Below are 27,693 nucleotides of genomic sequence, written 5' to 3' on the forward strand. Positions count from 1 at the left end.
GATATTTGCTTATTAAACACCTTCTGTATTCCAAAAATAAAAAGCTATACAATGACTAGGAAATCGTCAAAAGCAGAACCAGAAAAAAATCATACCATGACTATATGAGAAACAAAGAGAAACCATAAGGAAGGGAAATGGTTTAACACACATCAGAAATGAGCAAAAAGAAATAAAAAGGAAGGTTTTTTTTTTTTAAATGCCTGTAAATAATCAACCTCTATTAGTTTGCTTATTATGTGATTTAAAGATAAATTAAAATGTCTAATATCATCATTACGGACTTTATTTCTCCAGAATGTTTATGTATGACCCCAAAATGAAAATATTTTAAAAGTTTATTCAGATCCTTTTTTCTCTCCATTTTCCCTTCTATCCACCAGTTTAAAAAAAAAAAAAAAGTAATTGTCCCTTGACCCTTTGGAAGGAGACCAGCCTATTCTTAACAAAAAAGGTTCAAAAGCCTATGTCTCCCTTCCAGGTAGGTGGAAGGATGTAATTGGTGAGGCAGGAGATTAGAAATATCGGCAGCCTCTAAGTAAGACTTTAATTTACTGGCAGATCAATAGTGCCGGGGTTATATTGGCAAAGTGTCTACAACTCTATTGACTCACGCAATTCCTCTTATCAATTTATCAGAAATCTGGAAGTCAGAAGATATTGTTTGAAAGGAGAGAGACAGAGACAGAGACACACAGAGAGACAGAGAAAGAAACAGAGACAGGACCTGGATCAGTGAAAAAACATGGGATGCCCAATCAGAAACTCAGTGCTAAGTGTTTTCCAGCTAACATTTCTAGTGCAAAGGAGGCTAATGAGATAGGATTAAGAGCTAACTTGCTTCCCTGGATGCCACATCCAGCCTTTCTCAAATGACTCATAGAACCACCCGGACAGAGCTGGGCCCACCAACCAGGGGCAACTGTTCCCCTTAAGTTCAGCACGACAAGAGCATGGAAGACAGTTGAGGTTTGCTACCAGTGATCTCAGGACCGAGCCCCAGTTCCCCCGAAGCAGACATTCATCAGTTCAGTTTTCCTTTCGCCAATCCATAAGAAAGATTCTTAAAAGTAAAAGGGGTATCTATTCCAGCATCCCAACATCCCCCGGGGACCATGAAGAATCTATGAGGTTAGCATCCCAACAGAGTCTGAAGGAAGAGGCGGTAAAATAACACACTCGAGCTCGGCCCGGCTTTCCCATTCCAGGATCTCCAAGTGTTTCACAGATTCCCCTTTTTGAAAGGGCTTTGACATCCCCCAGGCACCTGGCCTGGGGAATTTTAACACTTCACTGAGCACCAGTATGTTTACAAATCAGTTCGAGAAGAATTCTGGGAAGGGCCTTAATAGCTTTTGAACCCAGTGGAGTTGGGGCAGGTAGGAGGGCACAGGGCTGAAGCATTCTAGTTATCTGAGGAGGGCTAAAAGAAGAGCAAGTTTCCTTTTATTTGGAAGAACCTCGATCTGCTTTTGATGATCTTTTTTTGGGCCCTGCCTCATACCAACAAATTTCTGCTTAATTGCTGTTTTGCATTTCGTTGAGACATCAAGTAAACAGTACTTAAGTGTTTCCAGACAAAAACAATAACTCACTAATGACTAAGGCACTGCTAATTAAAATGCCCCCGTGATGGCGTGACTGACCTCACAGACACCACAAGGCACCCAACTGCCCCGGGAGGCGCTGCTGGCCCAGAGGGGCCACACCATGATGGCGGGCTGAGGGCGGAGACAGGGGAACCACTTGGAACGCCAGGCCTCTCTCTGGTCTGTATCAAGAGCTGGCCAATGATCAGACCTTGCCCAGCTCAAGAACTGAGACCCGTTTCTGATGGAGAGATGCTAAAAAATTAAATAACTGAACATGTTCTCAGGCTTCAAAAAGGACACACACTATCTGCTAGAAAAGTAGTTGCTGGGGAATTCTTTGTGTGGAGTAGTAACTGAACCACTGATAGTCATTCCTGCAGGCCTCCACACCAAATGCTACGGCCCAGCCTCTTAATCTGAAGTTCATGAATTTTAGTTTTTCAATTTGACAATTGTATTGCATTAGGGATGCTTTCCTCTGTGATCCTGTGTATTTTATGCATTTAAACACATTTACCCCAAAGGGGTCCACAAGCTTCACCAGACTGCTAAAAGGGATCCAATGCATACATGTTCTAGAGCGCCTGGTTCTAGAAGGGGGGAAATTATCCATAGGAGAAAATAGTTTTTTAAAAGTTTGGAGCAAAGAAGCAAACTGAGTCCATGTTTACTACTGAGCTTTAAGGGATTAAAAAGCAAATCAAAGACTCCTTGCCATTATTTTGGAAGGAAAACAAAAGTTTCAATAACTAGTTGCCAGGTAAATACAAAATGGTCCCAGAGGCCACTGCCAGGCCAATATATAAAAAGGGTCCCTGGAGGCCATCCCATGGCCCACAGACCCCGGAGAAGGCCGCAGAGCAAAACAGTTCCCTCCCATCCGAATAAAAGGAGCGGGGCAGAATCTTTGCTCCCCTTCCCACTCACTCCTCAGTCCTTGGGTAGTGGAACTGCAGCCACCTAATACACACAAATCACTCTCTAAAGCTCCCCAGCACAAACAAAAGGTGGGTGCCCCGCAGACTCCTTTCTGAAGGACTTTATCTTCCTCTTGGCAGGTTAAAGACCAGCTAGTTAGCAACCAGAGGGGGTGGAGAAAGTAATTGAAACCCCAGGGGCCTAATACCCATTTGTATTCACGCTCATACCCTTTAAGGGATATAAAATCAGAGAGGTTGAACTGTTTACATTCACCTAATGCCCCAGTAAACAAATCAAAGCTTACAGAGAGGTGTTGGAAGAACTCTGGGTGTTCTAGCAAGTTCTCTGGAGAGAGAAAGTGGGCAAACAGGGGAAGCAACGGATGGGCCCTCCTCGCCCCCGCCCCCGCCCCCGCCCCCCCTTCCCAGGTTCTACTCAAGAAAGGGAGAAATCGGGTCGGTTTTCCCGGAGCCTCTCTCGGTTATGTCACATGTCAAAGCAGTTTAAGGAGAAAGACTGAGCCTCCTCCTTATTAGGATAGTCAAGGAGTAGCAAGAGGGGAGGGGGAGGCTGGGGGGGAGAGAGGTCGAAGAGCTGCTCCTGAAGTTGGGAGGGGGAGGTGAAAGTGGGGGAAATACAACGATCTGTCCGTCCGTCCGTCTGTCTTTTTTCATCCTTTTCCCTTTAAGACCCAGAAGCTCAGTTCATTTCAAACCATAGGCTCGAACAAAGTGGAGCCTCCCACTCCCATCAGGGGTAAAGAGGAGAGAAGGGCTGAATTTCCATCTCCATGGAGACAGGCCTTCTTGCCACACAAATGTTACTCCATCCCATGGCTGATTTGTGAATATTAGGTGCAATGGAGGATCCCCCCGCCCAGCTCCCCCAACAGTTTCCAGGCCGAGGGGGCTGGCCCACACCGAGCCTAGGAGGCCCGAGCCTTCCTCCCAGGCCTGTTTCCAGGCCTCCAGGCCTCCCTGCCGCATGTGCTGTTTCAACTCCTGAAGCCTTTCCAGAGCAGGGACCCTCCGGAGGCTGGGGCTCTGGCCCAGGGGAGAGGGTCCTGCGAAAAGCCGCATTTTGTCCTTTAAAACATTAACTGTTTCAACTTGACTGGAGAACAGGGTCCCGGCTCTCCTTTTAAATGCAGATTTGAACTTTTCACCCGGAGGTCAGCAGCTGCAACACTCCCATCCCCAGCAGAGACCAGGCGCCATGACCCGCGCTGCTTTTTGTTTTTTGTTGGGTTTTTTTTTTCCTTCCCTGCTTGGAAAGGAGGCAAGCTCAGGAAAGCCATTACAGCCCTCCCCCAATCCCTACCTTCTCTCTCTCTCCCTCTTTTCCACCCTGCTCCCTCTCTGTCTCCCTTTTTCCGTTGTCCCTCTTGTTTCTGTCTCTCTGTCTCTGTTTCTCTCTTCCCCTCCCTTCTGCTCCTTCTCTCTTTCTGTCTCTCCCTCTGTGTGTGTGACTGTGTCTCTCTGCCTCTGTCTCTGTGTGTATGTGTCTCTGTTTCTCCCTCTATCTCTGGGTATGTGATTCTCTGTGTCTCTTTTCCTCTGTCTCTCTCTCTCCCTTTCTCTTTTTCTCTGTCTCTGTCTGTGTGTGTGTCTCTGTCCCTCCCTCTGTCTCTCTCTGTGTGTAATTCTGTGTCTCCCTGTCTTTGTCTCTCTTCCTCTCTGTCTCTGTCTCTCTTCCTCTCTTTGTCTCTGTCCCTCTCCTCCTCTCTCTGTTTCTGTCTCTGTCTCTCTCCTCCTCTCTCTGTTTCTGTCTCTGTCTCTCTCTTACTCTCTCTGTCTCTGTCTCTCCCTCTCTCTGTCTCTGTCTCTCTTCCTCTCTCTGTCTCTGTCTCTCTTCCTCTCTCTGTCTCTGCCTCTCTCCTCCTCTCTCTGTCTCTGTTCCTCTCTCTGTCTCTGTCTCTCCTCCTCTCTCTGTCTCTGTCTCTCTCCCCTCTCTCTCTCTCTCTCTCTCTCTCTGTCTCTGTCTCTCTTCCTCTCTCTGTCTCTGTCTCTCTTCCTCTCTGTCTCTGTCTCTCTTCCTCTCTCTGTCTCTGTCTCTCTTCCTCTCTCTGTCTCTGTCTCTCCTCCTCTCTCTGTCTCTGTCTCTCTCTCCTCTCTCTGTCTCTGTCTCTCTTCCTCTCTCTGTCTCTGTCTCTCCTCCTCTCTCTGTCTCTGTCTCTCTCCTCCTCTCTCTGTCTCTGTCTCTCTCCTCCTCTCTCTGTCTCTGTCTCTCTCCTCTCTCTCTATCTCTCTCTCTCTGCCAATCAGCTCGCAGAAAGACAAATCACTTTGACTTGTCACTCCCCCTCCCCACCCCACCAGTTTCTCCAGATGTCCCTCAGAGAAGAGAATCTAGATGAATAAGTTGGGAATGGCAACAGTTAAGGAAGATTCTTCTTTCCACATTCAACAGAATGATTAGTGTCCAAATACTTAATCACACCTTTAAAAGGAAAAGCATCCCTCTATTGGACAACTTGGAAAAAATAGCTGCTCCCAGAAGTGACCTGGGCAAAACAGCGTCTGAGTGTACAATAACTGGCCATTTTTACTAATACTGTAATTGAAGGGATAGGATTCAGCATCGATAGGCTGTTTCTCTCTTTGGGTACAGCAAGTTACCTGGCTTTAAAAAAAAAAAAAAAAAAAAAAGATTTCACTTAACAGACAACAAAATATTAAGAGTTCCTTGTTGTTGCTTTTTAAATCTTTGTTCCGACTTCCTTTCTCTTCTTATTTCTCATCCTACTGCATATCCCTGTCTCCCCCTGCTTCCCCCCCCCCCAATGCTTCCAATACCAATACCCAATAGTTTGGACTCAGGGAGCAGAAACAAATACTGGTTTGGGGCGTTGCTTTTTTTAAATCACAGAATCCAGAAAGACCTGGAATCGGTTATTCAAATAAACAATGCTGATCCACCAGAACGAGGCTCTTTAAATCAAGGCCTGCCATCTACCTAAAGGGCAGCCTCCATTTACTAGCACAAAGGAGTGGCTCCTAGCTCCTCCACCGGACAGAGAACAGCTCAGATACTTGGGGCTCGCTCCCTGTCCCCTACCCCAGCCCACTCCCAAACATGGAGGGCTCAAACGTCAGCTCTAGAATACATCTGGATGGGAAGGGAGAGCAGACCCAGGGCCATTACTTAAGTGTGACACTGCCTCCGCCTCCCCATCCCTCACTCCAATAAACATTTACTAAACACTTCAAAAGCTACTAAGCTAGGAATTGTGGACGTAAAACTGAGCCACGGCCCTTGCCTTCCAAAAGCATGCTTTGTCATTGAGAAGCCAGAGCCACATCCCCCAATAACTGCAGTAATGAGACCCGGACTTTTCCAGCTCCTGAGAGAGCTGAGATGCCAGGAGAGGTGCCAGGGAGATGAAGGCACCGCGGCACTGGCAGCATCTGAATGGGGCCTTGAGGTCAACAGGCAAAGGTGCGAGGGCAGGGAGATGTGGAGGACAGGTGCCCCCTGGCATAGACAGGGTGCCTGGTTGCCAGCCAGGAAGTCAGTGGTCCCAGAAGGCTCTTTGGGGTGTGGAGGCCAAAAAGCCTTTCAACCAACCCGGAAGCTTTTCTTTGGGCCCAGGGCCTCGGGGAAGCATACACCCAACTCTAGCCAGCTGGCATCGGCAATGGGTACCATGATCAGTGTGGGGGCGGTGGGGGAGAAGCGGGCGCCAAGGAACATGGCGGCCTTTCCTCGAAGGCCGAAGCCTACGGCAGGAGGGGAGAGAAGTCAACAACAGGGAGTCAGCTACTGTGTCCTCCCCGTTTTGTTCCTGCTGCTCCTGACACTGCTTCCAGAAGGAGGCAGGAAGGCTAGGAGCGGGGCCATGCAAGGAGTCACCTGATGCTCCTAGGAGCTGCTGCACCCTGGTGGGGGGCTCAACCTACACTCCCAGAGGCCCCCAAAGCGTGAGCCTGCTCTGGTGAGCCTGAGTCCGAGATCCTGCAAGATATAGAGATAACGGGAGTGGGAAACGCAGCCCAAGGAAAGAGCCTAGAGAGGGAAAAGGGAAGGTGAAAGCCAGGTTATGACAGAGGAGCGGGAAGATGGCTGGGGGGCAGTCAGAGGGATGGGACGTCTCCTTTAGGAAGGAGAGGGTCTGCCACAAAGGCCTGGTCAGCAAAACCAAAAGGTCAAGGAGGATCCCGGAGAAAAGGCCCGAGACTGGGGGAGATCGCTGGTGACCTTGGAGTCATTCTAGGGAAGGGGCAGGTAATGATGGAAGGCCCTGAAGGGAGCCAGGGGGTCAAGGAGAAGCGGCTCAAAATGAAAAGCAGAAGAGCAGAAAAAGAGGGCAGCGGCTTGGGGAGGAGGGGCCAAGATGGCAGAGGCTTCCCCTCCAGCTTCTCCCTGATGGCCACCATAAGGTGAAATGGCTATCAGAGGCAAAGTCCGGCTCGGCCTGGTCCACCAAGAGGGTAGGAGTGCTGCCCCAGAGTATGTGGCTCTCTCTGCCCTCCCAGAACCAGCCTCCCCGAGGCTGGCCCCAAAGCAGAACCCGTAGCAAACCCAGCCCGATGAGTTTCACAGACCCCCTAGCAGCTCCTCCAGGAAGAGACTGAGGGTTCTGATCCACCCTGGCACATTTGCCCGGCCTGGCCAAGAACCGTCCTGGTGACCACCGCAAATCCAGGCTGCCCTTGAGAATGGACACAGATCTGGCAAGTCCATCCTGGGAGAGTGGACACGGATCTGGCAAGTCCCTGGGGACGCTCAGAACCAGGAGACGCGCGTTTGAGCCAATTATGAGGGAGGCGTTTCAGATAACTGAGCGGCAATGGCATCGCCATCGCAAGTCTGCAGGCTCCCCAAGGTGCACACTTTGAAGGGGACGGGACTCTCTGGGACGCAGAAGGTTTTGTTTGTAGCTTTCTTCATCTCTTCTCTCAGAAGGCTAAATTACTGGCCAAATTCACACATCCAATTCCCCAACAGTTAGTTTCCACCGAGAAAACTGTCTCCAACTCTACCCCTGATCCCTTCTAATTGAAAGCCCCTGGTCACAAGGGATGGGTGGCTGGGCACAAATCCATCACCACGACTGAAACAACTAAAGGAGTTCATCATGGCCTCATCATCTTATACAAAGCACAAAGCACATCATTACTGTCAGGCTCACACGGGTCCCTCCAGCAACTTGTCTTCCAACACTGAATTTAGCAAGAGAAGAGAAGTTTTTGTATATGATTAAGACAGTTCTCTTGGTTCAGGTCTCTTATACCCCTAACTTGGTAAAAACTGCCTATGGTCATTATTTCAACTGCCTGCAGTTATTATTTCAAAATGTTCAGACTCCCATTCGACATTTCAACATCTTCACATCCAAATAGGAATCTTCACTCATGAACTGGTAATTTAGTAAAGGAAAGTACAAGTACGTGTGATCTTGCTCTGTACAATTTGGAAAGCTCCGTGAAACGGAGGAAACCTTTCTGGAGATACAGCTAATTACTTCTATGGGACTAAGTTGGCTTAAAAAAAATTACGTACATGTATTATGTGCATAAATATTAATTTTCTAAATATATGTGTACATAGCAATGTTTTTAAATACAAAAAATAGTATCATTCATTAGTCATGTAAAGTTTGCTTCAAACCTCTACTTGATTTGTTATAATCCGGAGTTTTGTTTGTTTCTTTTTAATTGCCCTTCCCATAAAGTGCACTGAGCAGGAATATGGTCAAAACCCAAACCAAAAAACGTGCCTTCAAACTGTAATGGGAGAAAGAAGGCAGGGAAAGCCTAAGGGATCCCTGTTCTGTCAGAAACCCTTCGGCCTAGCAGTAGGTATGGCATATGGGCGATTTCTGGAAGGGCAGAAGAAAACGGCCTGTTTCTTTATGTAAATGACCTTTTTAGCCATCTCCCGGAGAAGAAAAGCTGCCCAGATGTGGAAGGCCCATCCCGGGTCACACAATTACAGCCATCTGCATTCCTCCTGGAGCAGGATTAGCCCTGGAATGTGCTTTGCAGCTTTGTGGGGGGAAAGGAGTTAAAGAAGAAAAGAATGGCAAGGAGGGGGGAATGGGGGATATTTCTCCTTGTGTCTCTCCATCCACCACCCTATGATACACTTCCACTTTCATGAGAATCGGAAAATGGAAATAACTCCTGCTCTAACTTTCTAAAGAGGGTAAGGTTGAAAGGAAGAAGGAGAGGGGGTGGGGAGGAGAAAAGAGAAGGGGATGGAGGAGGGGAAGGAGGAGGAGAAGGAGGGGCCAGGACAGGGGAGAAAACCTAGTGCATTAGGGGAACTGCCTGTCCTGCTTTGATCCCTTCAGTCGCTATGAGAAACCAACTTTTCTCCTTGGGTTAATCAAAACCAAATTACTCAGGAATGTGGCAGGACAGGTCTGAGCTTCCAGGTCCTTTGTCTTTGAGAGATTGAAATAAAAAAAAAAAAATATGAAGAAGGGGGTGGGGTGTGTGCCTAGGTAAAGCAAAGGGTCAAGAAAGGTAGGCCCGACTAATCCCCCCTCCCAATAAAAAAACACCAAACACACCGATAGAAGACATGGAAGAGACCAAAATATAACCTTTGAAAACTGTCGGGTCTAAAAGCAGCAAAAGTCCATTTTATCCTTCTTGCCAGATGATGACAAGGCCGGGACAAGTTATACTTTCACAGAAGGGGTGAAAACCAATACTTCAATATACAGAACAACCAAAAATCGAGACTTCTACAAAGTCTACACTTGCAACTGATGAGATAAATGATGAGCTGTCCTACATCCAGCACTTAGTCCTCTCTTTCTAATCTAAAATTTTAATGCCGACCAAAAATACCTTAGTGTGGGACTCTGCCAAGTCCAAACTTGTGACTGCATTTTTAAATGCAACATCATTCCAATTGCACTTTTCAGGTGGGAGGGACAGAGTTGAAATGGCTTTATGAAAAAAAGGATCATCATTAGAAGCTGATTGAATTTTTTTTTCCAACTTGTAATCCTCCCTACAAGTTCCACTACATCAGACCACTAATACAGTCCTCCGTCCACGTCCAGAGTGACTTCAGGACCACAAAGTAGTTCCAGTGGGAGGCAGGCAACAGGTAAAGTAAAGCATCCGAAGATGAAAAGGATCTTGAAGTCTGCTATCCAAGGTACAGAGGGAAATTAACATAAATACATAAGTCTAAGAGCCATTCCCCAAAGGATAAACTGTCAAAGAATTCAAAAAGTTCGCCAAAAAAGAGCAGCAATTATCATAGAAACAATGTTCCAAATGACTAGGAAAAGACATGCAAATCAAAACAACCTTATAGTTTCACCTCATAGCCAGCAAATTGGGAAAGGCGACGTCGAATGGAAATGCTCAATGCTGGAAAGAGAGAAGAAAGACTGGCACACTGATGCAATGCTGGTAGAGGGGTGAGCTGGTTCCACCATGCTGGGAAACAATCTGCAATTTATGCGATGAAGAGAACTGAAATGTCCATACCCTTTGAGCTCCCACTGCTAAGAGTATCCCCCAAAGAGATCAGAGACAGGCAGAAAATTCCTACCCACACTAAAATATTCCCAACAGCAGTTTCTGAGAGATAGCAAAAGGTGGTAGAACATGAATGAAATACAGTATCACTGAACCTTAAGAAATGAAGAAGAAAAAGAATTCAGAGAGACAAGGGAAGAATTACATGAACTGATGTAGGCCAAAGTCAGCAGAACCAGGAAAACAACATATTGTAAATGACAACACAGGAAGGAAGGAAGGAAAAAAGGAATGGAGGGAGGGAGGGAAGAATAAAAAAGAAAAGAATAACAATAAAGAGAAACTGAACACAGAGTAATTGTAATGATGGAGTTTGGCCCCAGAGAAGTGTTCAGAAAAGGCAATCTCATCCTTTCTTTGCAGAAGAGAGGCTGAAGGTATTGAATGTTGCATATGCTGGTTAATGTGTTGATTGATTCTGCTGAATTATTTTTTATTCTTTCTCCTAAAATCTTTTATCACACTTAACACAAGATTTTGGATCTGGAAAGGACCTCAGGACCATTGAGTGTCTCCCCCTTCCCACCCTCAGCCCAATTCTACAGATGAGGAAACAGGCTTGGAAAAATCTGATGTTTAAGATCACATATATGAAGCTAAGAAGTATCAGAGAAAAGGTGATGTAAAAACAAAGAAACCAATAAAAAATAGATTGTTAAAACTCCAATTCAAACACTTCTTAAGCACCTACTATGTACGAAGCATTGAGATGGGCTTCAAAAGGCCTCTGGATCATCCTGGCCAGACCTTCAGCATGGAATCTAAAGCACAGGGCCAGAACACAGGCCAGCCTTCCCCTTGCAAACTCCCAGCTGCCCTTCCGCCCCCTCCCTGACCCTGAAGATCTAGTGAGGTGCCAAGTCCTTATTGTGTCTAATTTGACTCTATTCTCCTAAGGGGCTACGGCTCTAGTTCAAGCCTTCATCTCCTCTCACCTAGACGCCTTAAAAGGCTCTTCCACCAGTTTTCCTAGCTCCAGATCTTCCCCTCTCTCTGAATTCCAGGTCACCCCTCTACTACAACTACCTCAAGCGGCTCTCCCCCTGCTCCCACTGCCCCCGGTATCCGGCCCCTTTCAGTCTCATTACACTCAGATCTCATCCTCTCCTGGCCCCCTGCACATCTACTATCCTCCTGGCCAGCCACAACTCTGCTATTGCTGGCCTTTCCCACCTCCATACCTTTGATCACGATGAATCTCTGGCCCAGAATGGCCCATCTTTCTGTCCAAGTACACCTTTTCCTTCCAGGCCCAGTTTAGCTGCCATAACCTTGCCCAGAACCACAAACTTTGGTGAGCCTGAAACTTTTCCCCTTTAATCCACAATTCCACCCTCCCCTAAGGCTACGGAGACCATGTAGTAAAAGGATGATGATAATAAGATACACACACACTCCACTACCTGTTTGTCTGAATTTGTTATGGGCCCAATGTCTCCCCAGAGTTGTTTTAAGGGCAACTTTTAAAATACTGTACACCTTATCTGCAGCCTGAGTCAAACGCACACACTCTCACCCACGTCAGTGCATCCAGATCTCTGACATTAGCATTCCTTTTAAACTTCTTAAAACAAGGTCATCCCAGCAGTCCCTTCCCCTCTTTCCGGTCACAGCTGTGGACTTTCACCCCCTTCTCCAACAAAAGGGACCTTGTACATAAAATTAACCTGAACTGTTGGTCTACTACAAACTTGTGTGTGGTGAGAGAGAGGACAGAGAGCCCTTGGAATATTTACTCTCCCCCTTTCTGGACAGGCCTAAGTGTGCAGGGGAGCTGGCTCCCTCCCACACAAAAGGCAGAGGGGTGGAAGCTGGAGAGATTAGAAGCTGTTTAGAGCTCAGTCCCTGCTCCATGACTGCAGCTGTGCACCCAGGGCCCTACCTTCTAGAGAATCAAAACAAAGACTTAAGAAAGACAGAAAGAAAACTCTTCTCACTGACTCAGGGAGAAAAAGGAAAAGAGTTGGCTTTAGGGCAGGAGGAGGGAGGAGCAGAAGGAAGTAAGCACTTTTTTTAAAGTGAGAAATGGATCATCTCATGTGAAAGCATTTAGTTGTGAGGCTGGGAATCCTAAATTCTGTGCTGAAATTTCTACAAACCACATAGAGCGATCTGTCTGAGGAAAATACAAGACCTATCTTCCTTTCCCTAGCTCTCGCCTCCTTCTTCTTCACCAAATCCATCAACACAAAATACTGACATCATCAGATTGCTAATGTTCTAACAAGCCATCTCATTTTTGCTTCTGAGGGGAGTGGGAAAGGAGGGAGGTGGAGGTAGGAGGAGTGCCCCCCCTTTTATGGAAAGGGTCTGTGGGCAATTCAGGAGGAAGAATTCCCAATTCCTGGGTAGCACATCCTATGAAGGCTGTTCAAAAAGGGAGCCCTGCCACAACCACAGGAAGTGATGACAGCAATTGTTCCAGCTGAGTCATCCATGGAAGGTTTCCCTTAGGTCACACTATGAAAAATCGCTCTTTGTAGCAATCAGGAATCGAGAGGTGGCCTGGTGCAATTGGTCTTGACATTAGAACTGGCTTTGTCTGCCTTGGCCTTCCTCAGGAGAGTCAGAGAGCTCTCTGCTCCCCTCCCGGCTGCCATGGACACACAACCCCTTCACCTGGAGGGTTCGGGCCGTAGTCTGCATCCCCCCAGCCAGGTCCCTGCTGCCATCACGGAAGACCCTCCAGCCCTGCCCCGCTAAAGCCCGAGGACCAGAGACAGAGCCCCAGCCACTTCAGCCGGCCATCCGTGGTCCTCCTCGCTGCCTTCCTACCACCTTTATTAAGGATCCTCCCCCATCAGACCAACTGAAGCAACTGCTTCTCCCCCTGTTCTGCAGCTACTCCTCAAATCCCAGGGATTCAGAAACAGTTTCCAGAGAAAACTAGAAAACAGTCACCAATTCCTCCTTTTTTCCCTTCTCCTTCCTCCCCCGGTCCCCGTTCTCCTTGGCTCTTCCCTTCCACGCCACCTTCTGAAAGCACCTTCTCCGGGACAGTTTTATTTCCCTCCCTACACACAGTGAGCTTGTCTTTCTCCCCCCATGGAGTCTAAAGCCTTGGTCACCCTCTTCAGTGTCACTGCAATCCAAAACCCACGGCCTTTCCGGTTCCTCCCTCGGGGCCATCGCTCACCAACTGTCTGCCATTAATTAGCTTATCTAAGCCTTTGTCTCCTTGCTCTCTCAAGGACTTCCACACTCGGCTCATAGTCCTCCTCTCTGCCCAAACACCATCCCCTAAACTCGGGGGCTCCTCCGCCACCGTGTTCTTCCAGATATTTATCCAGCTCACCAAGTTTGCTCTCGTGACCTAATCTGTCCCTCAGTCGTCATCATCAGGACTCCAGCAGCTTCATGACCTTGCTCTTGCAAACTTCCCCCTGCAGTCCTCTCCTCCTCCTGCCTCATGTATCCTCTAGGACCTCCTCCGAGCAAATGTCCATGTTACCAAAGTCTTGACTGCACAGTTGCCCAACTCAACTGTGAATGGTCCTCCATGCTTGGCTCCCTCCATTGTCCTTACAATATCCAGGCCTTGACATTCCTCAACCCTAGGTCACTACTGAATGCTTCCTGAGGATCATAAATTAAGGCTAGGAGGGGACTTCTCCTTTTATAAATGAGCAAACAGGACCAAAGATAAAGACAACTTGCTCCATGTTATAAGATACTGAGCAGCAAAGTCTGGATTTGAGCCTAGGTTTTTTTACTCCAAATCCAGATTCTCTCCATTTAACCTTCTTTGTTTTTACTCCCATGCTACTGAATAAAATGAATATATACCAACTGGGTCCTCTACAGATTGATGGTTTCTAATGTCAACTGGGTTCTCACTGCTGCACAGCAATCTTTTTAGATTTTCCCAATGGTCTACCATCCCCAAGGGGGCTCAGATCTTTCTGATAGGAAAAGCCCACCACTGTGAAATCCCTTCTCTGACCCCTTACTTCTTCCCCCAACTTCCGCAACCCCTCCCCCACTTTTCCCCACAGTCCTACATAGTTGTGGCTTGTCTTTGGATCTCTTGGCTTTTTAATCATTCCCCCTCCTTTTCAACATTGATCTCTCCCTGAGGAATTCTTCCTTACCCACTTTCTATAAACATCTCAGGTCTCCCTTAGTCTTAAAAAAAAAAAAAAATGCAATAACATCTCATCAGACCATCATACAATAAGGGTTTTCTTTTTCACTGACAAGCTGCCAGTTGTCTTTGCTCAATGTCTCTACTTCCTCACCATGCACTCATTATTCAGTCACTGTTGCAAGAATCTGGCTCTCTAGACTCCACTCTATGGATGTTGCTCTCTTAAAAGATTTCCAGTGATCTTCTCTCATCCCTCAGACTCTCTGATCTCCGCCGCTTCCAACCCTGGGGGAATGTTCTCCCCTGCAAAACCTCCCCTTCCTTGCTTCTGAGGCACTGTTCTCCCCTGGTTCTCCTCCTATCCATCTAATGATCATCCTCCACTGGATCAAGATTCATCACTTGCTCCCTATGTGAGGGAACCTCCAGAACTCTATTCAAGGCCTTCTTTGTCTCCCCTGACTCAAGAATCATAGATTTAGAACATCAGGTGGGTTATTAAATGACTTGAAGGCTGTTGTTATTCAGTTGTGTCCAATTCTTCATGACTCTGGAGTCCAGCAGACTCATCTTTCCAAATTCAAGCCTGGCTTGAGACACTTCCTAGCTGTGTGACCCTGTTTTCCTCGATTTCCTTATCAGTAAAATGGGGGGAGGATGGCCCTCTAAGGTTCCTACCAGTCTCCAGACCCTCATCCCTGCCCTTCTGGACCTTTGTGATCATCTGGCCTGTTCATTTTCTCCTCTCTCCAACCTGCCTTCCACAAAGTTGCTAAAATGATCAAAGCTACCAATACATACTGGCCATAGTCCCCCGAAAGCTTTCAGCGACTCCTTCAGGTGAGCTCCAAGGCCCGGCTCGCACCTGGGCCATTTCACATCATCCCCTTTCCTAAGTCTCCGTTTCACTCCAACCGGCCACTTCCCCAGCTTCCCGCTCTATCACGTCCCTCCAAATTGAGCCCCCATCAGCCACATTCCCTCCTCCACATCCCTATTTCTCAGAATCCTTCTTTATCTGACAGTTCAGCTCAGACATCACTCCTTCTAGGAAGTCCTCCCTGACACGCTGGGTTCTCAGTTTCATGCTCACCCCCTTCTGAAATCACCCTTCTGTTGACACATATTTGTGTAAATGTGGTATTCCCCTCAATTGACTACAAAATTCTTGAGGACAGAGGGGCTGTTTTTGTTTTTGCTTTTGTATCCAAGCAAAATGCCTCGAACAGAGGAGGCCGTGACCAACGTGATGAACTGAAGACACAAAGGGCAATTACTAACTTCACAGCTCTCAGAAAATTGCCTCATCTCCCTCAATGCTTCATTTCCTAATCTGTGAAATGGCTGTGTTGTCATCTGCCCTGCTCACCTCACCAAACTACAGGGAGAAAAGTGTTCTGTGGGCCTTCCAAAGCTTTGGAAGAAATTACTCCTAAGAATGACACAGTCTGTGAAGTATGCTTATGGGTCACGTGCCTCAGGGTGCCTCCTAGATGCTCCCCATCATCCCACGGGGCCATAGCAAAACATGTTCATCCTCATGTCAGGGATGCGAGGTATGTTCCGGTCCCTCCAGAGGGGCTTCTGAAGCTGGGGGCGACCAGAGAGCCCCCCCGTGCAATCCTCATCTTTACAAAGGACTGAAATAAGGCCTCGAATGAGAGGCAATCACAGGCCTGCCGTGGGATCAGGGGCCCCGGAAGCTTTAGGTTCCACCCTGTAGCCCTGCTTTGGGTCCCTTCACTGCCATGGGGTCGTTTCTGTCACAGATCCTGCCATACACGTCACTGACAAAGGCAGTTTGTAGGGATGTTCCCCATAACCATTAAGTCCTTGCCACCATTGGGGCACCCCGTGGTCCGCCCACCTCGCTGCCCTGGGGGCTGCTGGGAGAATCCCCAGAGGATGTAGGGAAACTGTTCTTCCAAAGTGATCAACATTATTAGCTCCCATTACCGCCATCTAGCCCGTGGGGCTTGTGGCCCACTGAAAAGGCTGTTGGGAAAGCGTGGGGGAACTGCGGGGCCAGGGGATGAGAGGAGTAAGGGGGAGGAAAAGGCCTATGGATGCTACTGTTTTCCAACGCTCCTTTAAAAGTTGTGGGGAAGGAGAAAAAGGGGAAAATCCCTCCCTCCCTCCTCTTCCCCAGTGAAGGGCCGGCCAAGCTTCAGCCAAAAGTGCATCTGCACAGCCATGTCTGAAAACCAGGGGGCCGGCCAGGGAGGGCCCAAGGGCAGCTCAGGTGCAGCGAGGACGACCTGGCGCTCTGTAACCCGACTCCTCTCCTCAGGCACTCACACGGAAAGTCAGCTCCCCCAGCTGCTCTTTTCTATTTCCACGCCCAACCCACAGAGGCAGGCCCGGCTGGCTCCCCTCGCCAGCCATGTGCCCTGGCACAGGCCAGAGCCCCAGGGGCGGGATCTGCCCCCTCACCTCACGGGCATCCCGGGGGGGGGGGCGAAGAGCAGAGCAAAAGCAGAGGGGGCCCCTGCCCGAAGGAGGCTGAGGCTGCTGGGGGGCAAGGGGGGAGTACTGGATAATTAACTCGGCAAGTTGATAGTATTTGCATATAAATGTCTACACAAATCACTACAAACAAGCTAGGACAAGCCGGGCCCATTAGCAGCTACTAGGCAGCCTTCCGTGGCCCCTTCAGGTGGGTCAGGGACAGGAGCTGCCCACCAATGGCCTTTGGGGCCTGGAGGCTGAGTGGGGGGGGGGGCAGGAGAGGAAGAGGAGGAGAGACGATGGGGCACACGGAAATGGATCCATTTCAAACCCTTTGGCCACCGAATCCAATGGCAGGCTCTCGCCAGGCTGGCTTTCTTCCCAGTTCACTGGGGAGAGCGGAACAACAGTTCAGATTTTCTTTTAAAGGTACAGAGGAAGATAAAAGGGCAGGGGACCACAAGCAGCAAGGGTGGAGGTGAGAGAGCCAGGGAGAAGCCCCCCTCAGCCACCTGAAGGGAAGGAGGAGGAGACGGGGCCGGTAGGGCCTCACACCGGCCCCCCAAAGACAGCTTCAACCAGCCCAAGTGAGCCCTGGCAAGGTCTAGCAGGTGAAAACTGCCCACTGGATCACGAACATCAGACACTGCAAATCAAAGGTACCATCCCATTTAGCTTCCCACTGCCTGGGCCCTCCCACATGTACACATTCTGGGGCAACCCACAGGAGCTGCGTGGCCAGGCTGGGATGCTCTCTCTGGCACTCCTATCCACCCTCCCACTCCCTAGTGTTCCTGCACTCTCTAGCACTCTTATCCTTCCTGCACTAACACTCCAGTCCACCCTCCCACTCTCTATTGCTCTTGCACTCTTGTCCACCCTCCCACTACCTAGTGGTCCTACATTCTCCCTAAATTCTCTCTAGCACTCATAGTATTCCTGCAGTCTTTCTAGATTTTCTTCCTCAATCCTAATAGTGCTTTAGTTTGTCCTAACAAAGGAACCCAGGCGTTCTTAATCTGGGATCTCTCTATGTCTAGATCCCCTCCCCTCCCTCCATGCCCTACCTTTAAGATAATGAAATATTTCCCATGGAAATGAAAGCCCTATACCCCCCCCCCCACATGTTTTGCAGATACTCAGGTACAGTTGGTGAAACACATCACTTAAAGGGCACTTGACAGAATTCACTTGTCCCTAGCTGCCAAATAATACCAGCTGAGAAGCTCACAGAGACAAGGAGCCGAGATTTTAAAGCAGGCTTTATTTAAGTACTGACCTCTGATTGATAATATATTCACACACATACCCCAGCCCCTTAATAGTGAGTGCATCCAAGTGTTGTCCTGCAGCCTAGATGATAATGCAGATGTTCTACAGAGCTACAGTCAAGCTGCTTCAAAGAAAAACCATCCCAGCATGCTGAGGGTACATTAAGAACCAAGGCCCTTAGCCAAAGAGCATTTTAGAAAGAGGAGCCTGAGACAGTGCAAATAAAGAGAGTTGGAGGGTTTTTTTTTTTTTTTTCCTGGAAATAGTATTTGGAAATTTTTTTTTTAAGCAGTTAAGGAAAATTGTTTTTTAAGATGTTCCTGAAAGCGTTCTTTGCGAAGCTTGTGCCGGACAAGGTATTGGGGAGAGTGAGATTCGGGACAGGCCATTTGGGATACATAAGGTGAGGAGGTACTTTGGAAGCCAGTCTAGGTATAAGAAGGCCCATGTGCTCTTGAGTGTTTAGGACTTTCTATCAATAAATAAATGAAGAAAAGCTAAAAAAGGACTCCTTTTCCAAAAGAGATCGAGTACATACACTCTCTGAGGACCTAAAACCAAACCCCAAAGACCTCTATCTTTTACTAAATGAGCCTTTCAATCCAGATGTTCCTACAAACCAAGGAGGGAAGCTATTCAGCCTGCCTCTGACTTCAATCTGATATTATTAAAAATAAATGTAAGACAAATATAAAGAAATAAACACACACAGAGAGGCACAAAATGGCACCTGGAATTCAAAGTCTTTATCAGAAACCTTGCTGGTTTACTGAGAGCCCCAAGATAAAGTATTTTCCTACTTTCAGGTTACCTGTTGCTCTCCACTCCTACTCATTACAGTCCCCAAATACTGGAGGATGGGCAGACATTTGGTCCCCCTTTCCCATCAAATGTCTAGATTCTCCTCCTAAACCTTCCTATGGTGCATATAAGGGGTCAAAGGTGGCCATTAATCTTTTCTACAGAAAATCAGAAGAAAGGGGGAAAATGAAGGGGAGGGGGAGATTTCACTATCAGAATAACCAGGTTTGTGGCAGAGAGAGTGGGAAATCAGCAGCAGATTTAAAATGCCAACTTCCAATATTTTAATGAGCCAATTTTCATAGTTCTAGTCATGTTTTCTTTGTGACAGAAGACGCCTCCCCAAACTGTAGCTTCTTCCCCCCCCCATTTCCCTGTTTTCCAAGAGACTTAAAAATTAAAGGCAAGATAATAGGTTAAGAAAGCCAGGAAGGCCACTATTTAAATAATTTCCTTCCCTAAATAAGAGAGAATACAAGTAGAGAAGCAGCATTGCCTTATACTAAGTTGGCCATAAGGGATTTTAGCCTGTTTCTGTCAGACCCCTAAGCATGGGAGAGGAAAAGGAGGCCAGGGGTACCCTACTACCTTTGCTGTTGCCTTAATTCCCCTACAAAAGGCGTAGGACCTGCACTGATTTAGAAACATATAGAGGGGGCCAGCAAAGGTGGGACACACAGATGTTGGAAGCAAACCACCTGTTAATACCCAGACCCAAAGAATGAGCAACCCCATATCTCAGATGCCCAAGAAACAAAAAGGACAGGTGGGTAAGGTCTCTCTGGAGAGGCTCCCATCAAACTCTCCATTCATTAATCCCCGTTTATACTGTTCCATAGTGACCATCCTTTGGGAAAGGAAAGGAGGTATACATAATAGGCAGAAGCTCCCTAAGATCCTCCACTAGTCAGTTGCACAGACTCAAGGACAAACTGAAGGTATTTTGCTAGGGGATTCTCTCCATCCTCCCCCCCCCATCCCACTTCCTGAAGCTTAAACAAAACAAATGTTAAGTTTCCTAAGGGGGACCTTGCCCGGAGGCTGCAAGGACAAGGTCCCAGACCCCCTCCATCACACTCTGGTATCTCCAAAAATATTCCTCATCTCTACTCCAAGCACGAGATTTCAAGGAGGTTGTGTTTAAATGACAAGAGACAGCATAGTTAACCAGAGATTTTTTAAAGTCTAGGAAAAATATCCACCAAAAGATCATCACAACACTTAATTACCACAGAAACATTTCTAAGCCCAGCCAGGACTCGGAGTTGATTGCAAGCTTGTGTAGACTCATTGTAACACACCTCTTTCCCCCCCACAGTCCCTGTCCAGGATGGTCACCAGCTCTCCTGAAGGAAAAACTTAACCACAACTTAACCACCTTAGGTTTCTTGTATTCCTCTCAGAGGGGGCTGGAAAGCTAATAACAAGCAACGCTGCTGAGGACTGCCGAGCGTCTGACATACATTGTCTCATTTGCTTCTCCACAAACCTGGGAGGCGGTTACAATAGTGGAACCTCTGTGAGATGCCCTGCCTGCCACTGTGTGTTTGGGAAAGTAACAATCTCACTGGGTTTCAGTTACAGTTGCCAATTGTAACCTCAGGGGATTGGACTAGGTGACCTCAAGGGTCTCTTCCAGCCCCTACAATCTAGGATCTACTTGAGGTTTCCAACTAATAAACCTGGATCTCTGTCCCCACACCTAGGAAGACTACCCGAGGTTACTGATTGCTTATCCATTTCAGTGGCCCAAGAAGATAAGTAAATCCTTGTCCACTGAAGGCACCCAAATAAAATTTGTGATCCATCCAGTCTGGCTCCTGGAGGCCTTTGATCCTCACGCCTGGATTGGCTGGGAAGAGACTAAGTGATCAGCCCTTTCCCCAGGAAGCATTCGTTAAGTGCCTACTATGTGTTAGGCATTAAAAAGACAAAGACAGAAAAAAAAAATCTGAAATGGGTCCTGCCCTTAAGGTGGGAAAAATAACACATACACAAAGATAAGTAAAAGTGGTTTGGGAGTGAGGTAAAGAATAAAGATCACAGACCATTGGGAGGCCACTGAGGGGAAAAAAAACTGATGTAGGAAGTAGCACTTAATTGGGCTTTATCCCTTAGGAACTGGGGTTATAAGGTAATATTGAAAATGTGATTGTTAACAATAACCATTCTCAAATGGTAGGCAGAATCATTATGATATGAGAAAGAAGCTACCTTTAAAACAAATTAATAATTGGTTTAAAGTACACGTGAGGGATGAGGGCCCATCTTCAAAATTAAAACAGAAGTCACAAGGTTTAATGGGGATTGGGCAAGTTTAAAGGTAAATAATATTAACATCAGCTAAGAAAAAATACAAATTTCTTGAGGCCATAGATGTTCAATTCAACTCAAACACACATTTAATTTATTAAGCCCTGCCACATGCAAAACGATAAGATATGATACCTGCCCTAAAGAAATTTACAGTCTAAGGGGGAGGAGGTGTGTGGTACATACATAGATAACTATAACACAAAAGGAAGGCTTAAGTACACTAGAGAATTATAAAATGAAAGAGCTTTATGCTGGGGAGGGGGAGAGGAAAGGTGTTACTGACTAGTGAGCAGCATCAGGCAAGATTTCAGGGAAGAAAATGGGCAGGAACTCAGCAGGTGAAAAGGAGGAGGGAGGACACTCTAGACTTGGGAAACAATGTACTCAACAGCTTTGAGATAGGAAGGAGTCCAGGCCCAGAGCAAAGAAGTTAGGCTAGGGTGGGCTATTCCCAGATTGTGGACGATCCTGAATGTGGAACTGATGAGTTTCAATTTTATTTAGTAGATTAAGTTAGAGTCACCTAAGATTGTTTATGCCAGGTTATGACACAGTCCAATCTCTACATGAGGAAGATGCTCAACAGCAAATATATATAATAATATTTACCAAGGAGATGTACTAGCTCAAATTTTTTCAAGCCACCCCAAGTTCTGTCCAAGCCCAGTTCTAAATCCGAAAAATTAACCCAAGACATTTGGCTCACTAACTAAAAAGGCAATCCTCCCTGCAGAGAACGACTTAAGCAAATCCACAAGATTCTCCAAAATCTCACATATTTACTTTGCTATTTTTCATTTTCATTTTCACTGAAATTCTGCAAGGAGTTTCTTAGGCAAGGGAATGCTTCAGTGTCAAGTGTACTTTCAGGTGTTTATAGGCCTCAAAGCTGAGCAGACATTATTCTCTCCCTCTTCCCCCCCCCCCCCACTACCACAACCAAAATAAAACATGTCCACCAAGATGAGACGAGGGGCCAGAACACCCTAAGAAAAAGCGGGGGCTATCGAGAAAATCCCAAGCTGAAATGGCAACATCAGAAGGTAACTTCCCAGCATTTTGCAGACACTTATTCTAATGAACTGGGAACTGAGAAGTCTTTGTTCCACCTTATGTGGTCCAGGCCTACTATTAGCATTCAAAATGGTCAAGATGAAAAGTGAAATTTCTAACTAGCTCCTGGCCACTGGATGTCCAAGGAAGGCAGTTCGATTGGTAGAGTGAACACCACATGTAATTAAGAGGCAATAGTGGGGAAAGAACTTCAAAGGATGTTTGGTAGGACTCTGTAAGTTCCTTGAGGCCAAGGTCTGGCTTATTCATCTTCCTGTCTCAAGGCTCAGCATCAGGCCCAACAGGGCCCTGCATACTCTCTCTCTGTTTAATCATAAAACAACTCAACTTCGCCTAATCAAACAGATGATAGGTGAAACCTCTATTTTATTATTATATCTCCCTCCTGTGATACTTTAGCGTTCATTTGAATTAACTAATGGAAGAGGGGGAAGAGGGAGAAGAAAATGAACTTCAGAGTCTTATTTCTATGAAACTGCAAAAAATTTAGAAACTGGTGTGGACGTGGCAAATATTTTCTTAACCATTCTCAGTCAATAAAAATATTCTTAGGGTAATTCAGAAATAAATGGTGGCTCTCTCAGGTACAAGTTGTACCATTTTAAAAAAATGTTCCAGGAGTAAGTTATACTACCCCCGTATATTTATATATAACATTTTATATATTTATCTATAATCAAAGTTATAATAAAAGCAGATTTCAAGGTGCTTTCAATTCCTCGATTCCAAAAGAGCTGATTAAGTTTAGAAATGCTTACCTCTTCCTTTGAAACCTACTGTTATACTTGAGGTGAGTTGTATAATTAGAGAGAAGAACAAAGTGTGGACCTCGCTCATTGGAGGACTGATATTTTTATAAAGCAGGCTAAAAGAGGGAGACTGAATTATGTTTGTTTCTATCTCCTCCCAAACCAAGCACAATTCTTTGTATAAAAAAAAAGTACATTAAAAAAAAAGAGGAGGAAAAACAGTTGTTGGTTATAGGAATGAATGCAAAGACTATTTAGAGAGAAATAGCTTTTAAGAATTCCTAGCACATCATCTAAAAGTGTGCTGTGAGGGACTCACTCCTAACTAAAACAAGCACATATGTAGACTTTCATACATATCCAGCTTTTAAAAATCTGGGACACTTAAAAATAACAAGACCCATCTTGCACCTACCAATCCCAAGCTTTCACTGGAATAACAAAGTAACTTCTCTCTCTGAGATCATCACTGTGTTCCAACAACAAAGAATTCCACATCTCTCTCCGCAGAGGTCTGTGTCCAAATTCTTTAGAAGGCCACATTTTCCTATCGGATTGAGTCTTTTGCTGCTGCTGTAAATGGTTCCATCATCTCCAAGCGAAACTATTGGAACTCTTGCCTTGTAGGGTTTCCCTTGAAACTTATCCAGAAACCACAGCAGTTAAAAGAACATGAGAGTTTGACACCTTCTGAATTCAAGAATGAAGGGACCCCAGAGACCAACTCCACAACTTGCACCTGCTGCCTGATGGCAAAGAAATAGTTTTTTATGTCTTGGTGAGCTGAAAGTAGACAGCATTTGCATAATCACTGGCATCCAAGATTCTCAAAACACCATGGAAAAAAGGAGGACCCAGAACCTGTTGGGGGGGAGGGTCCTACCTGCCCAATTCAGAGGTCCTTCCTTGGTGAAGTCAGCATAGGTAGGTCTAAGTAGGAAGCCCTACGGTCCTTTTGGACCTTCTTAATGAGTATTCGAGGACAACTAAAGGAAACAAGTAGAGGCTTTCCTCCATTTTTGGATCTGTCTTCTCAGTGGTTTAGGACAAAAGGCTCTATTTTCAGAAGAGAACTTTCTTCGATTACAGCATGCAATGCCCATTTCTCTGATACCGTTTTAATGGAAGTTTGTGGGGGTGTGGGGGAGTCTGTTTGGCGCTGTTGTTTGTTGGTGAGACCTTTGGTTTCATGAGAATAGTGAACTCCCAGTGCAGAGATTTCCTCCACCCTCCGGAAACCCCTATTACTCCTAGACTTAGCCCAGTAAGGGCTGGCGAAAAGTGAACCCACTTGCCCGTGGCTCCCACCAACAGTGCCTATCAGAGACAGAACCGGAACCAAACTCTCCTGTCTCTAAAAGTGGCCCCCATGCCATGCTGTGGTTTTTACCAAATAACAACATCCTTCTGGCTTCTCCAGAGTTTGAAGAGTTCCCTATACTACCCGCCTCAACCTAGCATGGAGTTAGCTGGTGACATTGGTGGCTTTGTATTGAGACACCAGAACCCAAAGGTCCAAACACCCCCAAGGCTGAAGCATCAGGAACACTCGGGACCCATCTCCCAAGCCCGCAGGTCTCTGACTGCTTTGGCCCAACTGAGTCCCAAACACCCAACCCAGGTGTGGTCCAGCTGGGATCCAGTGGAGCCTCTCAAGACATCCTGCTCTTCCCCACTCTACCAAGAGGAAGGGAGCACCTGCCTGGATCTCGCTGAATTAAGTCTGGGGGTCCAAAAAAAAAAAAAAAAAAAAGCTTCCATGTAGGGGAGGGAGGGGAAGGGTTAACTCACCTGGAGCCCAAGGCCTGCACACACCTCAGGAAGGAGGAGATGCCACGGATGACAGATCCATTGACTGCCCTCTGGCCAGCCTGGGAAATCTCCTCGTCACTAAGCGCCCCCCCCCCCACCTTGCCAGCCCCAGGAGGCATCCTCTCCCCTTCCCCTGGGCCCCCAGCGCCTGCGCTGGGCTGGGGGCCGGGGGGCAGAGCTTTCATGCTGAGGGGTGGGGGGGCGGGGAGCCATCCCTGCGCTGCCCCATCCCTCCCCACCCTGCTCAGGAAGGCACAGTCCCTGGAGGGAGCTGCTGGGCTTTACCCATCAGCCGGCACCAGGCGTGCACTCCCCTCCCCCCGGGAGGCCAGGGGCCTGAATGCAGCCTGCCTGCTGACCAGATTCCTGTAATAGCTTTATGTAAATGAAGCCCAACTCTCACAATTTGCCAGTGTACACTGCACTAGCTGGGGGGAAGGGGAGGGGGCTGGAAATCCACATTACACATCAACAAAGCGGAAGGTTAATTTGAAACTCACAGCCCCGCTGCTTGCCTCTGCCTGGCTCGCCTCCTCTCTGTGCAAAGCCTGACATCTACAGTTCTGTCTGGCACAGTCAGGGGCTGCTCATCGCGAGCGTGAGGACGCCGGCTCCGGCGGGCAGGAGCTCTCGCGGGCCTTCCGCGGCCGGACAAAGCAGGCCGCCGCCGCCGGGGTGCCAGGCCGTGCCATGGCCGGCCGTTAGCCGGCTCTCCCCCAGCTGCCTTCTGCACCCATTGTGGAAAGGTCAAAGGAGAACAAAAGCGGGGCTCCCCTGGAGGGCACTGACCCCCCTTCGCCAGAAGCCCCAGAGGCCCGGCTAGAATCTGCAGGAGTCTTCAAGAAAGGAGAGCCAGCCTTCTTTTCTTTTCCATTTTCCTTTCTTTCTTTCTTTCTTTCTTTCTTTTTTTTTAAAGAGCCTGTCCCTTCAGAATCTTATCCATTAGTCTCCCAGCCCCGGCCACGTCAGAGCCAAACTACTTGCATGGGTGCGTTAGCCAATGTGGACAGGAATTTCTTTTAAACACACACCCATCCTATTAACTGCTTTACAGAACACTTCTGTTTTTCAGCTGCAGAAACTTATAAAAACATCCCCTTCTCCGGGTCCCAACGCTCAAGTTTCTATCACTGCAAGGCAGAAATGGAGCAGGAGGCTGCGCTGGGCCTGCCCTTTCCTCAGCAAGGCCGAGTAACAGCCACAGCATGGGTGAAATGCGTATACATACATATGTGTGTCTGTAGATATATTCCTAGATGTCCACACCCATCTCCCCCCTCCCCGAACATAGATGTTGCACAGAGAGATTCTCCCAGCAGAGTCAAATCGAATACTCCTGCTCCACTGACTCATGATTAGCATAGCATTACTAGTCAACTTTACATATCCGAAATTTAACCTTTATCATCCTTGTATAAATATCAAAAAGCCAGAAAAAAAGATCTCAGGGGGGAGGGGAAGGAACAGGAGCATCCCTGCAGGAGGTCCACAAAGTCACTCATTTTCCCCTGAAAGAGGTACCTGCTTTTTCCTTCAATCCGATCCCTCCACCATCTTGAATTATAGTCTCCTTTGAGTAAAAAAAAAAAATGTATCAGGAAACCATTTGCATCGCAGAAATAAACAAAGCAAAGAACTGTATGGAGAGAGGAATATTCTCTTCTTGGGTGAGAGGGAGCAATGTCGCATTTACAAAGACTATTTTGCCCTATTCACAGGAAATCTGGGGTTTTCAAAGCATCCAGGGACCGAGCCTATTGGCAGGAGGCTAGTAATCAAGGAAATGCCTGGATTGTCTAACAAAAAAAGATTGAAAGGCTAAGCTAATACCTTAGGAAGCAGGGCCGCTGCTAGAGAACAAGGCCCTAGGAAAGCCAGAAGACAGCCAGCCCAGGCTATCCATTCCAATGCGAGATAACCTGGGAAGAGGGGAAACAGAGGGGGCAGAAGGAAAAAAAAAAATGAAAGGTGGTGAATGACTTTTGAAACCAGAGTATTATTTTTATTTAAAGTGCCCTGGCTTCTGGAAACACTGACTTCTGGTCAGATATAAGAGGAGTTTTTGCATTACAATGCTAGCTAACCACACTGTGATCCTTAACGGGTTAGGAAAACCTTAAAGAAAATCATTAAATAATTCAATTGTAAAAGTGACTATGAATCCTAGATGGTGATGATGAGGATGATAAAAATAGCAGTGGGACTGAGACACCGAGCCCACTCCAGAGCGGATACGAGGCACAGAAGTCCCTTCAGGAAAATAAAGTGAGGACTCCAGGTCTGCACTCTACCTACGAGGAACACACAAGCTGTCACATTAATTAGAGACAAAAAGAAAATGTTTGGACTCTCAGGCAAATCTAATTTTGCTGCTTGGCTTCCACTTTTTATTAATAAGAGGTATCCTTGCAATACGATGCCAGGAGGGAGACGGAGCAATAGTTAAAAATCTCAAATAAAATAAATGAAGACAGCCAAAGAGCAGCCCAGAAGGCTCCGGAGGGTACTCTGGAGGAGGCCCCCAAAGGGTGGTGAGAGCAGGGCCCCAAGAGGCCTAGGGACACCTGAGGGGTCCCCTGGCTGGGGGCCGGCCCCAGCCCCCTGTGACTGAGGCCTTGTGCGGAAATCAAACAGGTCCTCCCTGCCATGGCCACTGTCCCAACAGTGGTGCTCCATCTGTCCCGACGGCCGGTCTCAAGGCCTGGCGCCCACGTGGAGGTACCTCCAGCCCTCCCGCAAAGAATGACCACTTTCTATGAAATGCCCCCTCCCTGCCGCGGCCCACATCCCACTCTCCTGAGACCAGGTGCTCCGAGGAGCATGCAGCCCATTCAGCTCTGACAGACTGACATTCTCCCACAAACTGTCCTAAAACTGACAAAAATTTTCAGCTGGAAAGGACAAGTCCCCCTTTCCTGGTTCTCTAGAGCTAGTCTGGCCTCATCTGGAACTCATAATAGACAAAAGCCAGGAATATAAATATTTAAAAATAAATAAGGGAGCTTTCCCCATCTCCCCCCCCCCCTTTCTTCTCAACCTTCCCCACTCCTCCCCGCTTTTAATTCCCCAACCCAAAGGAAGGCCTCAGAAGCTTAGGTGGTGGTTAAATTACACTG

The 27,693-nt window shown here is 47.3% G+C and overlaps 1 protein-coding gene across 1 annotated transcript in view; it reads right to left on the reverse strand.

Annotated features, from left to right (window-relative positions):
- Nucleotides 1-27,576, reverse strand: part of ZFHX3 (zinc finger homeobox 3) — a 282,114-nt gene extending 254,538 nt beyond the window's left edge. Inside the window, 1 exon segment of the mRNA XM_031950073.1 lies at nt 24,557-27,576. The gene's annotated coding sequence lies outside the window, so the exon portion shown is untranslated.
- Nucleotides 27,577-27,693: the final 117 nt, after the last annotated feature.

The sequence above is a fragment of the Sarcophilus harrisii genome, chromosome 2, assembly GCF_902635505.1.
Source record: "Sarcophilus harrisii chromosome 2, mSarHar1.11, whole genome shotgun sequence".
NCBI lineage: Eukaryota > Metazoa > Chordata > Mammalia > Dasyuromorphia > Dasyuridae > Sarcophilus > Sarcophilus harrisii.